General features: G+C 38.4%; 1 long non-coding RNA gene and 1 pseudogene across 4 annotated transcripts in view; one reads left to right on the top strand and one right to left on the bottom strand.

Annotated features, from left to right (window-relative positions):
• LOC110286327 overlaps positions 1–1,677 on the top strand; it is a 3,074-nt pseudogene extending 1,397 nt beyond the window's left edge.
• Positions 1,678–9,387: 7,710 nt separating this feature from the next.
• The window catches only part of LOC110287359, a 24,736-nt gene continuing 18,829 nt past the window's right edge, over positions 9,388–15,294 (bottom strand). For 2 of the 4 annotated variants that reach the window (XR_003835732.1, XR_002377202.2), the window contains exons 5-6: positions 11,503–11,599; positions 9,388–9,762 (exon numbers count right to left, since the gene is read on the bottom strand). This is a non-coding gene — a long non-coding RNA (uncharacterized LOC110287359). Of the gene's footprint in view, positions 9,763–11,502; positions 11,600–12,936; positions 12,991–15,294 lie in introns of all 4 variants that reach the window. The other 2 variants (XR_003835731.1, XR_002377203.2) reach the window with 2 other exon arrangements.

Below are 15,294 nucleotides of genomic sequence, written 5' to 3' on the forward strand. Positions count from 1 at the left end.
AAGGTTGAGCAAGCCAGTAAGCAACGTGTCTCCATGGTCTTTGCATCAGTTTCTGCCTCCAAGTTCTTGTCTTGAGTTCTTGCCCTGCACACACACAATTTTTTGTGTAAAATGAAATCAAATCATGATGCTTTATTACAATAGTAGAAACCCTAAGATATTATGCACATGTGTACACACACACAAGGAGAGAGACAGAAGAAGAGAGAAAGGGAGAGAGGGAGGAGGGAGGGACTATGTAAATAACCTAAATGTAATTAGATCAGCCTAAGATCTCTGTGGAGCTTTGTCAAATTAGTGTTATCTCTGTGATATATCAAAGGCGTAGCATCAGCTTAGTGGAAAGTTCAATGAAGAATAGAGCACAGATAAAACCACTGTCACCTGAGCCTAAGGACTGGTAGTAATGGTTCATACAGCAGGGAAGACAACCAAAACTGTCTAGCTAAATCATGAAATAAAGACATAGGTGAGTGGCAACATAGGCACGCCCCAGACAGGTGGTGGTGGGGAAATACCTCCAAAGTTGTTACAACATGCTAGTGAAAAATAGCAAATTTATACAAAAGTATGGAACACGAAAAAGAGACAAGATGTGATCCATACACAGTAAAGGGGTTTAGAAAACAAAAGCAATGTCTGAGATGACTCAGATACTGTATGGGATAGACGTGGCTTTAAAGCTGCAATCACAGGCCCTGGCCCTGCCTCAGAGGGCAGAGTCTATATACTGCTATATTGCTGGCTGTGTGTCTGCCTTGGCTGTGTATTTGCTGTGGGCATGGCTGAGGAAGAAGGAAATCAGTTCACTTCCAAGGTGGAAGGCCTGTCAGATCAGCATTGATTCAGACCCGTGGGAATCCACCATCACCCCATACAAATAGTTCAGGAAAACAACCTTTGAGTGCAACACTTAAGGAAAGATGAGAGAAAACATCTTTTTCTCTTTGTAGTGCAGTGAAGTGACTTAAAGTAGAGAATGAAGATGATCAGACCTTTGCAGAACCAGGGGCATCTTCAAAAGAAGAAAACTGCTCAGAATTCCAAGAAAGTTTGGAACACAGACAATGAGTCTGAAAAGGATAGTTCAGAGAATAAAAATGAACCCCAATCTAAATCATTTGATACTATGTCATCCAGTGAACCCCAAAATGATTCTATGAAGAATACTAAAGAAAGCTTAAAGGAAGAAAAAGCAAGATTGGCAAAGCAGGCTCAAGAGAAGGAAGAGCTTCTTCAGAGGATGGCTTTGTTGGACATCAGGGGTAGGAACGACCCTTGGGCCTGAGGGGGCACAATGCCCCAGTGTAGGGGAATGCCAGGGCGGGAAGGCAGGAGTGGGTGGGGGAGCACCCTCATACAGGCAGGGAAGGGGGCATGGGATAAGGAGTTCCCTAAAGGGGAGACTCGGAAAGGGGAAAACATTTGAAATGTAAATAAGGAAGATATCCAATAAAAGGGGGAAAAACTAGTCAAAAATGTATAGAATAAGGAATAACCTGCCTGAGGTAAAGTTGTTAGTAAAAAAGTGGAGAAACTGCAGCCAGCAGCTGCTGAATGAGCTGCAGTCAGTTTCATCTGAGGACAGGACAATGAGAGACTGAGCCTCACTGAGATGACAAATTGCTGCACTATAGTAGAAGTGAAGGAGTTTATAGTTTTCTTTTGTTTTGGTGATGGGATCCTACTCATGCCCTCAAATATGCTCGATTCCTGAGTTATATACACTCCATAGAATATCTTTAAGAATGACAGTATGGAAAGATAAATGTTTTAAAGGGAGGAAAGATATAAGCTGTGTACCTTAGAGGAAGGTATCCTGAAAAGTTCAGGACATTTTGATACATAAATGAAATTATAAAATGAAGCTTGGTATTTTGGATATCTTTACAAAAGAAAATATTTAAGTTTATAAGAAATTAAATCAAGTTTAAAAGGAAGTTTGGATAATTCTACAAACTAGGTTTAATACAGTGATTTTTAGGGCAAGAGGTTTATATAGTCTGTGTTTAAAAAGGATGCTATTCACCCAGAGGCCCCTGCCCATTGCCAGAGGAACTCACGTGGTGGTTGGAACTATGAGGTAGAATCAATAAAAGGAGGTAGATCAAGTTATATTCTTGGATGTGAGAACTAAGTATTTTATTTTAGTTTTTATTTTACTTATTTTTGTATACTTTTTTATGTATAAGTTCTCTATCTGCATGTACACGAGCATGCCAGAAGAGGGCATCAAATCCCATTACAAACTGTTGTGAGCACCACGTGGTTGCTGGGAATTGAACTCAGGACCTCTGGAAGAGTAACCAGTGCTCTTAACTGCTGAACCATCTCACCATCCCCTTCTTTCTTTTCTATTTTGTGACTCTAGTTCCACCATTTTCCTCTTCCTTTTCTTCCCACCAAATGCTCCCATACAGTTTACTCCTCCTTGCTCTTTTCCAAATTCATGGGCTCATTTTTCATCAATTATTGTTCCATGCACACAAAACTAATTATTTTATGTAACTTCTTCTCAAATAAGTATACCAATTTCAAGTTAATTATCATAGCTTGCATAAAACTTTATTATTTACTATTTTAAGTGTGTATGCGCGTGTGTACATATGCATACATGCATGAAGAGGCTGTAGTAGTTCCATGTCAAGTATCTTCCTCTACCATTCTTAACTTTCTTTTTCAGGTAGTACCTCACATTTAAAATGTTTGACTTAAAGGATATACAGAAAAAGTCTAGTAAGACAGAGGGTCACGGTCAATTTTATTTAGAAATTTGGAAATAAACTGGACAAAATAAATAATTTAAGGTCACAATATCCCACCAACACATTAATAATATAGGAATGAGTAAAATGTATTAAGATGGTAATAATGGTACTATGTAGGGTTTTTTTTCTTTTTAGAGTGATTCTGGTATTTTTAATTTTCCATAATGAGATGTATTACTTTAATAACAGTAAGATAGAAAAAGCAGAGTTTTCCTCTTAACCTTGAACAGGAAAATGAACAATAAAAACAAATAGATAAATTAGAGGGGAAAATAGCCAATAAAACATGCAAATGTAAACTTAGCCTACCATTGGTAAATGGCACTTACAAATAATAAATCTTTTTCATTTCCAAAATTGGCAAACATATTTAAAAGTGATATTTTCCAAGCGAGTTTACCAGCTTTCAAGGCAGCAGAAAACTCTCGTTTCTGTTTCTTTAAAACACAAATGATGGCCAGGGTAAGGTGGCACACACCTTTAATCCCAGTGCTTGAGGCAGAGGCAGGTGGATCTCTGTGAGTTGGAGGCCTGCCTAGTCTACAATGCTAGTCCAGGACAGCCAGGACTACACAGAGAAACCCTGTATCAAAAACAAAACCACAACAAATAAGCACACACACACACACACACACACACCCCAAACTGAAACAAAGGATGAAGGAAAAGGAGTTGATTTTTTTGTGTTGCTTTGCTACCACCTGCAGGCAATTATATAAATTACAGCTAAGAAATGCTGTCTCTTGTCCTGAAATTCACATTAGCAGTGTGTGTTCCACACGCATGCTCAAACACACACAAAGCAGAAGAAATTTAAGAAACTTACCGTTCCTTTAGACTCTGACTGTAGCTACTGAAGTAAAGTGGAAATAATGAATGGGGAATTCTTGTGCAAATAATTAGTTCTCAAATTAATGCATAGAGAATTCAGATGAATGGAAATATGTGTATCAAAGACAGGAGCCTAGATTGCTTCTTGGGCCATAAAACAAATTCTACCAATTATAAAACAATGGAAATCATATGGAATATATTACCTTACCATAATGGATTTGATTGAGAAAAGACTAGAATAAGAGATTCCCAGTCTTTTTCTCCACACCATAGTCAGTTGTGGGTCTCTCTCTGATACTAACTACTAAAAAGAGAAGCTTCTCTAGTGAAGGTGGAAAGGTTTATTAAAATATGAGTATAAATGTCAGGTTAACATTATGTTCACTTAGTTATGTATATGAACTCACAGTGGTTGTGACAGCAAAAGACCTGTGCAAGCCTAAGCTAGACTAGAGCTCCTGCATGGAAAGGGAGGGTGGATCCACCCCACCAGAGAAGCTGCTGGCAAATAATCTAAAAGGAGTTTATGGAAGGGGGTGAAAATGACCAAAGTATATAAATACTCAAAGAACTAATAAAATATATTTCAAAACACCTGTTTTATTAAATAGATATTAAACAATAATTTTGAAATTATAAACAGAAAATGAAAAGAAATTCTGAAATCTGAAAGCACAACAACTGAAAATTTGAAAGCTGGTAGAATATGGAGAAACCTTGAAATTCTATTTTAAATGAAAGAAGCCAAACAAAAGGTCGTGTTTCATAAAAATTCCATTTATTGGGTTTCTTTTTCTATGGTAATGGAAATGTTCTGGAATTAGTAGTAATTGATATACAACCTTGTATGTGTACTAAAAACTGAATACTACATATCTAAGCAATGCACTGAATGGTAAGTGAATTCTCAATAAATGGAATGGTTAATTTGTTTTCTTTTTTTTTTTTTTTTGGTTTTTCGAAACAGGGTTTCTCTGTATAGCCCTGGCTGTCCTGGAACTCACTTTGTAGACCAGGCTGGCCTCGAACTCANAAANCCGCCTGCCTCTGCCTCCCNAGTGCTGGGATTAAAGGCGTGCGCCACCACGCCCGGCTTAATTTGTTTTCTTAAAGAAACAAAAACAAGTGTTTATGAGAATGTGGGGAGCTGGATCAATCTTACATTGTTGGCAGGGGTGTAAAATGGTCCAGTAATTCTGCAAAAGTATTTGACAGTTTCTCATTTTAAAACTACATACATACTGATATAACATTGCCATTGAACGCCTAGGCATTTATTTCAGAGATTTAACCAAAAAAGCAGCTGATATCTACACAAGTGCCTGTAAGCAAATGTTTAAGACAACTCTGTTCCTAAGAGCTCTGAACCAGAAACTGGACTAGCTGAGAGGTACATTCACAACAGGAAAAGCTACTTAGAAATACTTTCAATGTCTTCAGCAGGCTAAGTTCAGGTAAATGCAGTTTTTGTGAGTTCATCATTGCAATGGCTGTACTGAGTCTCTAGGATGGAACTTTGCAGCCCTTTTTGTCTCCCATCCTTTAGTCCCTGACTCCTCTTCTGCAATATTTCTGGAGACTTAAGACAATGAAGGAATCTGTCCTCTACATCCATGTCACTGGCATTCTTGATGATAACCATTCTGACTACAGTAAGATGGAAACTGAAAAGTGAGCTTCTGTGTTTCCCTGATGGCCAAGGATATTGAGCAGTCTTGTGTTTCTTAGCCGTTTGTAGTGCTTCTTCTGAGAATACTCTGCTTAGTGCTCTAGATTATTTTAACTGGGTTGTTGATTTTCTGATGTTTAGATTTTACCTGGAGAGGTGGTCCTCCCCCGCAAACAACACTCCAATTGGTTGTCCAGTACCAAATAACCCTAAAAACATAGGTATAAGTAACATTATGTGAACTGAGTAGGTTATATTTAAGAATATTATTATATGCTATGCCATATATAACATATAATGCATATATGTGTGTGTGTATGTTTGTGTATAGCACGCAGTAACAATTAGTGAAAAGAGGCCATGAATTTGAAGGACAGCAGGGAAGGTGACAGGGTTTTCAGGAAAGAAAAGGAAAGAAGAAATGTAATTAAGATTTCAATGATAACAAAAGAAAAATTCTTTATATATTCCAGACACTAATCCTCTGACAAATGTATAGTTTGAAAAGACTCCCATTCTGTGGGCTGTTGATTAATAATGTTGTTACATAGAAACTTTTTATTGTTGGTTTTAGTTCCTATACTATCAGACTCCTATTTAGAGCATCTCCATCTGTGACCATATGTTGAAACATACTCCCTACTTTCTGCTACAGAAATTTCAGAGTGTAAGGCCTTGGGTATTTCTCTCTCTCTCTCTTGGTCAGATGAAACTAGATAAAGATCTAGTTCTAGTTTTAGTTTCATTTATGTGCATGGTGACTCCCTTCCCTATTTGTATCAAATACGCTTCCTTGTCTTAGTGCTAAGACTTCAAGGACTGTTATTAACATAGCAGAGAATATGAACAACCTTGTCTTTAGTAGCAGTGCATTTGAGTTTGTCTTTGTTTTATATGAAATTATCTATAGGTTTTTCATAGATAGCCTCTAATTAAGTTGCAGTATGCTGCCGTCATCTTTACCCTGTCACTTTATCATGTGATTTTTGTCCTTGAGTCCATTTATGTGCTGTATTACATTTATTGATTTAGGTATGGCAAATCAGACCTCTCAGTCTCAGGAAGGAAAATAACTTGATCATGAATAATTTTTTGATGTGATTTTGAATATGGTATGCCAGCATTTTACTGAGAATTTCTACACTTATGCTCACCCAGGATATTTGTGTGTAATTTCCTTTTTTGTCTTTATTTTCAATTTTAAAAATTTTTTTGAGATAATTATATCATTTCCTCCTTCCTTTTCCTACCATCAAACTCTACAGAACTCTATCCCTCCTTACTTTGTTTAAATTCATGGCCTCTTCTAAATTAATTGTTGTTCAATATGAACTAACCAGTAATCCCAGAGCTCCCTGGGACTAAACCACCAATCAAAGAAAACACATGGTGGGACTCATGGCTCTAGTTGCATATGTAGCAGAGGATGGCCTAGTTGGTCATCAATGGGAGGAGAGGCCTTGGTCCTGTGAAGACTCTATGCCCCAGTATAGGGGAATGTCAGGGCCAGGAAGCAGGAGTGGATGGGTTGGGGAGCAGGGCAGGGAGAGGATAGCGGATTTTCGGAGGGGAAACCAGGAAAGGAAATAGCATTTGAAATGTAAATAAAAATATCTACTAAAAAGAAAACCTGTACACAGTAAAAAAAAATTAATTAACACTCATACTATATATACATGTATGCTTCTAAATAGAACCATCTCAGCCTGTGTAATATCTCCCTTCTGACTCCAATTGTCTTAGTTTGGGTCTTCTTTCTCTTGTTTTTGGTTTGGCTAGAGGTTTGTCAATCTTATTTATCTTTTCAAAGAACCAACTCTTCACTGATTCTTTGTATTTTTTCATTTCTATTTCATTAATTTCTTCCTTGCTCTTAATTATTTCTCCCCATCTAGTGTCTTGGGGTTTGGATTAGCCTTATTTTTCCAAAGGTATAGAGTAAAATTATCTATTTGAGATCTTGAAAATTTATTTTTAGTATTTTAAAATATAAGACTTATTGTCATTTTGTTTATTTTATATCCTGACTCCAGTTTCTCCCCCTTCCTCTCCTTAATCTCACTCCTCCTGCCATCAACTCCTCCTCCATTTCTCTTCAGAAAATGGCCAGCCTTGATGGATATCAACCAGCCATTGCATATCAGGTTGCAGTAAGACTAAGTGCATCTCCTATTAAGGCTAGACAAGACAACTCAGTAGAGGGAAAGGGTACCAAAGGTGGGCAACAGAGTCAGAGACAGCCCTTGTTCCCACTGTTAGGAGTCCCACAAGAATACCAACTATACAACCATAAGGTAGGTGCAGGGAGCCTGGGTTAGGTCCATGCAGGCTCCCTAGTGGGCAGTTTAATCTCTGTGAGCCCCTATTCTTTATAGACCTTAAAAGAATATGCTTTATTATTATTTTTAAAATGAAACTAAAAATTAGTATTAATTAGTTCTTCTTTGAAAGTCTAGTAGAATGTTGTACTAAAACCATCTGTCCCTGCTTTGTTTTGTTTTTTTGGTTGGGAGAGTTTAAATGACTGCTTCTATTTCTTTAGGGGTTATGGGACTATTTAAATATTTCTTGATTTGACTTTGGTAAGTGGTATCTAGAAAATTATCCATTTCATTAAGATTTTCTAAGCTCCAGATAGTAGAGACTTTACTGGGTCTGAAATTTGATAGCCCATTTCCAGCATGTTCATATTCTCTAAGGAAAGACTAAGGTTTTGGTCCTGTTGACACATAGCCAAGATGAGAATGGTTCAGCAACCCATTCAATAATCATCACTAGGCCTCACTAGCTCCCTAAGCTGAACTTCATCCAAATGTCCCTCTAGGCAGCAAATAGCGTATCATAATAGGCTCAGAAGAAGAGGAAAGTCAAAAGGAATCCATTTCGACAAATGTATAAAACGACAGAGCAATGGAAGTGACACAACCACCACCTATGACCCACAACCAACCGACTGACTCACCTACAAAGGATCCTAAATTATCGATAGCTGAACTGAGAATTTACAGTCTTACTGTTCCATGTTTTGCTGAGATGTGTTTTTGTATACTTGGACTCCCATCATTTTATTCCTGTTGTCTTTAATTTCATTCTGTGCCCTCTCTGAATTGTTTGAGCTTGTTGAACATGTATTGTCCTTTGGAATTCCGTGTCTTTAATTTCTTGTAACTTGTTCTCTTTAGGAAACATTATTATGAGATTGGTGATTTGGACAATTAGATATTGGTTTAGTTTATCTAGTTTTTGTGCTGTAACCTGGGCATCTGGATTTACATTGTCAGCTGTGTTTTGGTATGGGTTTTTAACCCACCAGGTCAGAATCCAAAGTTGGATTGTAGGCTATATAGCTTGGGGAGACCTCTGAGGTGGCAGAACCCATGCTAAGGGGTCTAGGCTCTGGGTAAAGACAAGGTCTCTGACAGAGTTTGGGTTGAGGCCAGAGTGTACTAGTGGAGGGGCTATGGAGCCCCAGACCAGAGGTCAATGGCTGAGGAGTTGGGATGCGAAGGTTACTTACTATACCTGGGGTTGGTGACTACACAGGACCAGATGTGGATATGCCAGGGGTCAGGGTAAGTGTGGAGTCAATTCCTCAGCCTGAGCCAGAGCAACCTTGTCAAACAGTCACGGTACATTGAGGTAGAGGCAGAAGCAGTTAGGGGCAGAGCAGGTATACAGTTCCTTTCAGGGCCCACACCTTGAAGCAAAGGAATGGAATGGTTGTGACATGAGCTACCAAAGGCAAAGTAAGCTGGGTACAGGCTTGAGGGACCATGCTGGGCACCTGTGGGGTGTGTGTGGACCAGAGGTAGTAATGTAACATTTTTGATAGTACAAAATTAGAGAGATTTATGTTTTTTAAGTGCTAAGGAGAGGCATGGAGTATAAGGAGGTAGAGGCAGTATGATTATAAAAGGACAACATTTAAGGAATCTTTGTGGTGCTAAACATTCTGTATCCCAAATATGATGGTCATGGATTCACAAACCTACACATAATAAAATTACATAGAATTAAACTCATACACATATATGAGTATACCTATAACTAGGAAAAAAACAGGAATCAGATTAATCTATTATATTAATGTCCATTTTCTGCTTGTGATATATTTTTGGAAGATATTGTCAGAGAAAAAAGGTAAAGGATAATGTAGTCACATAACTACATGTAAATCCACAACTGTTTTAACATTAAACTTTTTATTAAAGCAACTTTGAAATCTATAGGAAATTATGTATAACATAAAGGTTGAAGACTCTTGAAGTTGAGATACATAGAATTCCTTAGGGAAAAAAATCATACTCAACTACATAAAATAATTTAAGTGGCAAAAAATACTATAAAAATCTAAATGAAATGGAGGTTTATTTTGCCATACCATTGACTACTTTGGGGCTAGTCAAGAGTAAGCATGGGCTGGAGAGATGGTGCAGTTCAGTAGTAGAGTGCTTGCTGGCAGCTGTGAGCTTCTGAGCTTGATCCTGAACTCTGTGAAAGAAAGAAAGAAAGAAAGAAAGAAAGAAAGAAAGAAAGAAAGAAAGAAAGAAAGAAAGAAAGAAAGAAAGAAAGAGGAAAGGAAGAAAGAAAGCAAGAAAGCAAGAAAGCAAGAAAGCAAGCAAGCAAGCAAGAAAGAAAGAAAGAAAGAAAGAAAGAAAGAAAGAAAGAAGCACTCAGTTAACTTGGTGGAATTACTTTTAAAAAAACAAATCAAGTTGCAAACACATTCCAAGTTGCAAGGGTTTCTTGAAATTTCCTCAAGTTAGGAGCAACAGGAGCAAAACATCTATAAAGTTATCACTTGAGGCACAGACCAAATGAAAGTTTCAAACAAAGGTCCACTAGTTTATCAGCAGTGTATGCTTGTATACCCACTTTCCTGGGAAATGAACCTCAGGTAATAAAAAAACCATAACTGAGCATATTTAACTAGTGTTGAATTCCTGTGATAGGCCTGACATGTTCCTCAGTTGTTTATCAGCAGTGTATGCTTGTATACCCACTTTCCTAGGAAATGAACCTCAGGTAATAAAAAAACCATAACTGAGCATATTTAACTAGTGTTGAATTCCTGTGATAGGCCTGACATGTTCCTCAGTTGTAACAGTGACAAAACACCTCAATCAACTTAGAAGGAAGGAATTATTCTCCTTCAGTTTCAGTCCATAGTCACATGGTCCCGTTGCTTTGTGTCTATAGTGACATAATCCATCATAGCAGGAGTAAGTGACAGAAGGAGTGGGGAAGACACTGTCTCTACCCAGTCTCACTCTTTCAATGAAATTCATGACCTCTTACTCTTTAATTGTGTTGGGGTGTGTGTGCATGTGTAGAAATACAACCTGCTGAGTCCATTTACTGTTGATGTTCATATGTATATGTCTTTAGGGCTGAACACTAAAGCTTGGCTATCCACAAAGGCCCAGGGCAGGAAGAGAGGATCTCCTAAGAAAGAGTAAATAGAATCTAGTACTATGGAGAGATAAAGGACAATCTAGAATAAGAGGACTAAATGGGGAAAGGAAGGAAGAACAACATCAAACGGATCATGGGGAGGGACAACACTAAAGCCTTTTAAAAAACCATATAGAAAGCCTATAGCTGGAGAGACCATAGGCTCTAATGGAGAAGCTTTACCACTATTGCCTCCCTAGCTGGCCACGTTATGACTATCAAATTGTCTTCTAACCATGCATGTTTATACCTGTAGATTTGTGCTACTGTCAGCTTTGGTGAATCTAGCTTCTGTTTGTGCAGACTTTTAGCTCTGACTCATAAGATTATGTGATTGGCTGGGTGTGGTGGTGCATGCCTTTAGTCCCAGCACTTGGGAGGCAGAGGCAGGCAGATTTCTGAGTTTGAGGCCAGCCTGGTCTACAGAGTGAGTTCCAGGACAGCCAGGGCTATACAGAGAGACCCTGTCTCGAAAAAACAAACAAACAAAAAAACAAAAACAAAAACAAAAAACATATGGAAACCTACTACTGTAGAAGCTTCCTAAAATATACATAAGAAAGGAATTCAGACAGCGTTACTAAATAATGGGGGAAACAATGCCCAAACTGGACACTTCATGCCACCAAGTAAAACCTCCAGTACCAGGAATGAATTACATTTTGAGTCATTGGCCAAGGGAGTTCTATGGTTCTTCCCAAAATATTACAGACTATTGCAAAAACTATTGGTTGCTCCCCATGATGGTAAGGTTCTACTGCTGAAGATAATACTTACATCATCAAACATGAGAAAACTGAGCTGGAGCACAACGAGAAGTTCAGCATTACTGACTGACTAGTGTTCATGGCGCTGGAAGGTATTCTGCATGGTCCTGGAGGAGAAACGTAGGCATCAATGTGTAATCCAGCTACAAATCCTACAACTACAACCTGTCTATGAGATATGCTGGTCCAACAGTGGCACAAATGTTTAAGAGTAACTAACCACTTTCTGGTTGGATTTAAGGCCCACTACATGAGACAGAACCTGTACCGGGTACTGCTAAAGTGGCCTAGAATCTGGGACCCAATACTATTACTCTAAGGATCCCAGGAATAAAATGACTCCTAATGACATACTGCTAAAGCCACAGTTCACTGCATCATTTTATCCTCAGCAGGGAAGCTTCTTTTACAATAGATGCAGAGACTCACAATTGGACAATGTGCCGAAAGTGAGAGATGTTGGAGCACTCACCCTAAATAGGACATATTCATGAAGCCTTCCTCTGAAAGGAGACTGCTGTAGAGGTTCAAGCCAGATGAGGTCCCAGCACTGAGGAAAAGTTTGTCATGGAATCCCACCCCTAACAAAGCAGTTATTTGCAGTTGAAATTGACTGGCAAAAGGAAAATCAGTTTTCTTCTCTGGTGTGCCACTGGGTATCAACCAAAATCCAGGGCAGACCTTATGCCTACTCAAAGTTAGCCAACACAGAACCAATTCCACAGGGTATTTGTGTGGGTGGCTGGATTCTGCTTTGTTTTGGCATTTTGTATGTGTGTCTTACTGTTTTTTTGATTGTTTTTTTCATTTTTTGTTCATTTCTTTTTGAGGAGATGGAATAAACATGAAGTTGGATAAGTAGGGGCAGGATCTGAGAAAAGTTGGGGAAAGGCCAGAACATGAACAAAATATATTGAATGAGAAATTTTTAACTAAAAGAGAAAAAAATGAAAAACAAAAACCCCAAGATCTAGGAATGTATCTCATAGCTCAGCAGTAGCCAATTTTACTACCATGTGTAAGACCCCACGTTCAAGCTCTAGTAACAAAAAATGTTTTAATTAAAAACTGAGAATAAGGCTCAGTCCGTGGGACCAGGTGAGAACACCATCTTGTATCCCAGGTCCCAAAGAGACCAATCTGCACAAGAGAGAGTGCAGGCGGCGGAAGCAACACAGCTTCTGGGACAGGGTCCCTTTTGGGCCTTCATCTTCAGACAGAAGGCAGAGCTGAGCTCCAGACCTCTGCACACTTGCCTGCAGAGAGTACTCTGAACAGTGAGACTCAGGAGAGAGTTGGACTCCAAGGAGTGCTGATAGAGGCTAACAGAATCACAAGAGGAACAAGCTCCAGCCAGAGACAGCTACAGCAACTAACCCCAGAGATTACCAGATGGTGAAAGGCAAACGTAACAATCTTACTAACAGAAACCAAGACCACTCACCATCATCAGAACCCAGCACTCCCAACACAGCTAGTCCTGGATACCTCAACACACCTGAAAAGCAAGATTTGGATTTAAAATCATATCTAATGATGCTGGTAGAGAATTTTAAGAAGGACATTAATAACTCACTTAAAGCAATACAGGAGAACACGGCTAAACAGGTAGAAGACTTAGAGGAAGCACAAAAATCCCATAAAGAATTACTGGAAAACACTGCTAAACAGGTAGAAGTCCTTAAAGAAGAAACACAAAAATCCCTTAAAGAATTACAGGAAAACACAACCAAACAGGTGATAGAATTGAACAAAACCATCCAAGATCTAAAAATGGAAGTAGAAACAATAAAGAAAATCCAAAGGGAGACAACACTGGAGATAGAAACCCTAGGAAAGAAATCAGGAACCATAGATGTGAGCATCAGCAACACGATAAGAGATGGAAGAGAGAATCTCAGATGCAGAAGATTCCATAGAGAACATGGACAGAACAACCAATGAAAATGCAAAATGCAAAAAGATCCTAACTCAAAACATCCAGGAAATCCAGGACACAATGAGAAGACCAAACCTATGAATAGGAATAGATGAGAATGAAGATTTTCAACTTAAAGGGCCAGCAAATATCTTCAACAAAATTATAGAAGAAAACTTCCCTAACCAAAAGAAAGAAATGTCCTGCCGGGCAGTGGTGGCGCATGCCTTTAATCCCAGTACTTGGAAGGCAGAGGCAGGTGGATTTCTGAGTTCTAGGCCAGCCTGGTCTACAAAGTGAGTTCCAGGACAGCAAGGGCTATACAGAGAAACCTTGTCTTAAGAAAGAAAGAAAGAAAGAAAGAAAGAAAGAAAGAAAGAAAGAAAGAAAGAAAGAAAGAAAGAAAAGAAAGACCCATGAACATACAAGAAGCCAACAGAACTCCAAATAGACTAAACCAGAAAAGAAATTCTTCCTGAAACATAATAATCAAAACAACAAATGCACTAGATATAGAGCATATTAAAAGCAATAAGGGAAAAAGGTCAAGTAACATATAAAGGCAGACATATCAGAATGACACCAGACTTCTCACTAGAGAGTATGAAAGCCAAAAGATCCTGGAAAGATGTTATACAGACCCTAAGAGAACACAAATGCCAGCCCAGGCTACTATACCCAGCCAAACTCTCAATTAGCATAGATGGAGAAACCAAAGTATTCCATGACAAAACCAAATTCACACATTATCTTTCCACAAATCCAGCCCTTCAAAGGATAATAACAGGAAAAAAAAAAAAAAAAAAAACAATACAAGGACGGAAACTGCACCCTAGAAAAAGCAAGAAAGTAATCCTTCAACAAACCTAAAAGAAGACAGTCACAAGAACAGAATCCCAACTTTAACAACAAAAATAACAGGAAGCAACAATTACTTTTCTTTAATATCTCTTAATATCAATGCACTCAATTTCCCATTAAAAAAACATAGACTAACAGACTGGCTACACAAATAGGACCAAACTTTTGCTGCTTACAGGAAACTTACCTCAGGGAAAAAAACAGACACTACCTCAGAGTGAAAGGCTGGAAGACAATTTTCCAAGCAAATGGTCCAAAGAAACAAGCTGGAGTAGCCATTCTAATATTGAATAAAATCGACTTCCAACCCAAAGTTATCAAAAAGGACAAGGAGGGACACTTCATACTCATCAAAGGTAAAATCTTCCAAGATGAACTCTCAATTCTGAATATCTATGCTCCAAATGCAAGGGCAGCCACATTCATTAAAGAAACTTTAGTAAAGCTCAAAGCACACATTGCCCCTCACACAATAATAGTGGGAGACTTCAACACACCACTTTTATCAATGGACAGATCATGGAAACAGAAACTAAACAGGAACACAGTGAAACTAACAGAAGTTATGAAACAAATGGATTTACCAGATATATATAGAACATTTTATCCTAAAACAAAAGGATATACCTTCTTCTCTGCACCTCATGGTACCTTCTCCAAAACTGACCATATAATTGGTCACAAACCAGTCGTCAACAGATAACAAAAATTGAAATTATCCCATGCATCCTATCAGATCACCATGGACTAAGGCTGATATTAAATAACAATATAAATAATAGAAAGCCAACATTCACGTGGAAGCCGAACAACACAAGTAACATAAAGCAAGGCCATAAGACTCTCCCAGAGGGCTGGTGAGATGGCTCAGTGGGTAAGAGCACCTGACTGCTCTTCCGAAGGTCTGGAGTTCAAATCCCAGCAACCACATGGTGGCTCACAACCATCCTTAACGAGATCTGACTCACTTTTCTGGAGTGTCTGAGGACAGCTACAATGTACTTACATATAATAAATAAATAA

Source organism: Mus caroli, chromosome X, assembly GCF_900094665.2.
Source record: "Mus caroli chromosome X, CAROLI_EIJ_v1.1, whole genome shotgun sequence".
NCBI lineage: Eukaryota > Metazoa > Chordata > Mammalia > Rodentia > Muridae > Mus > Mus caroli.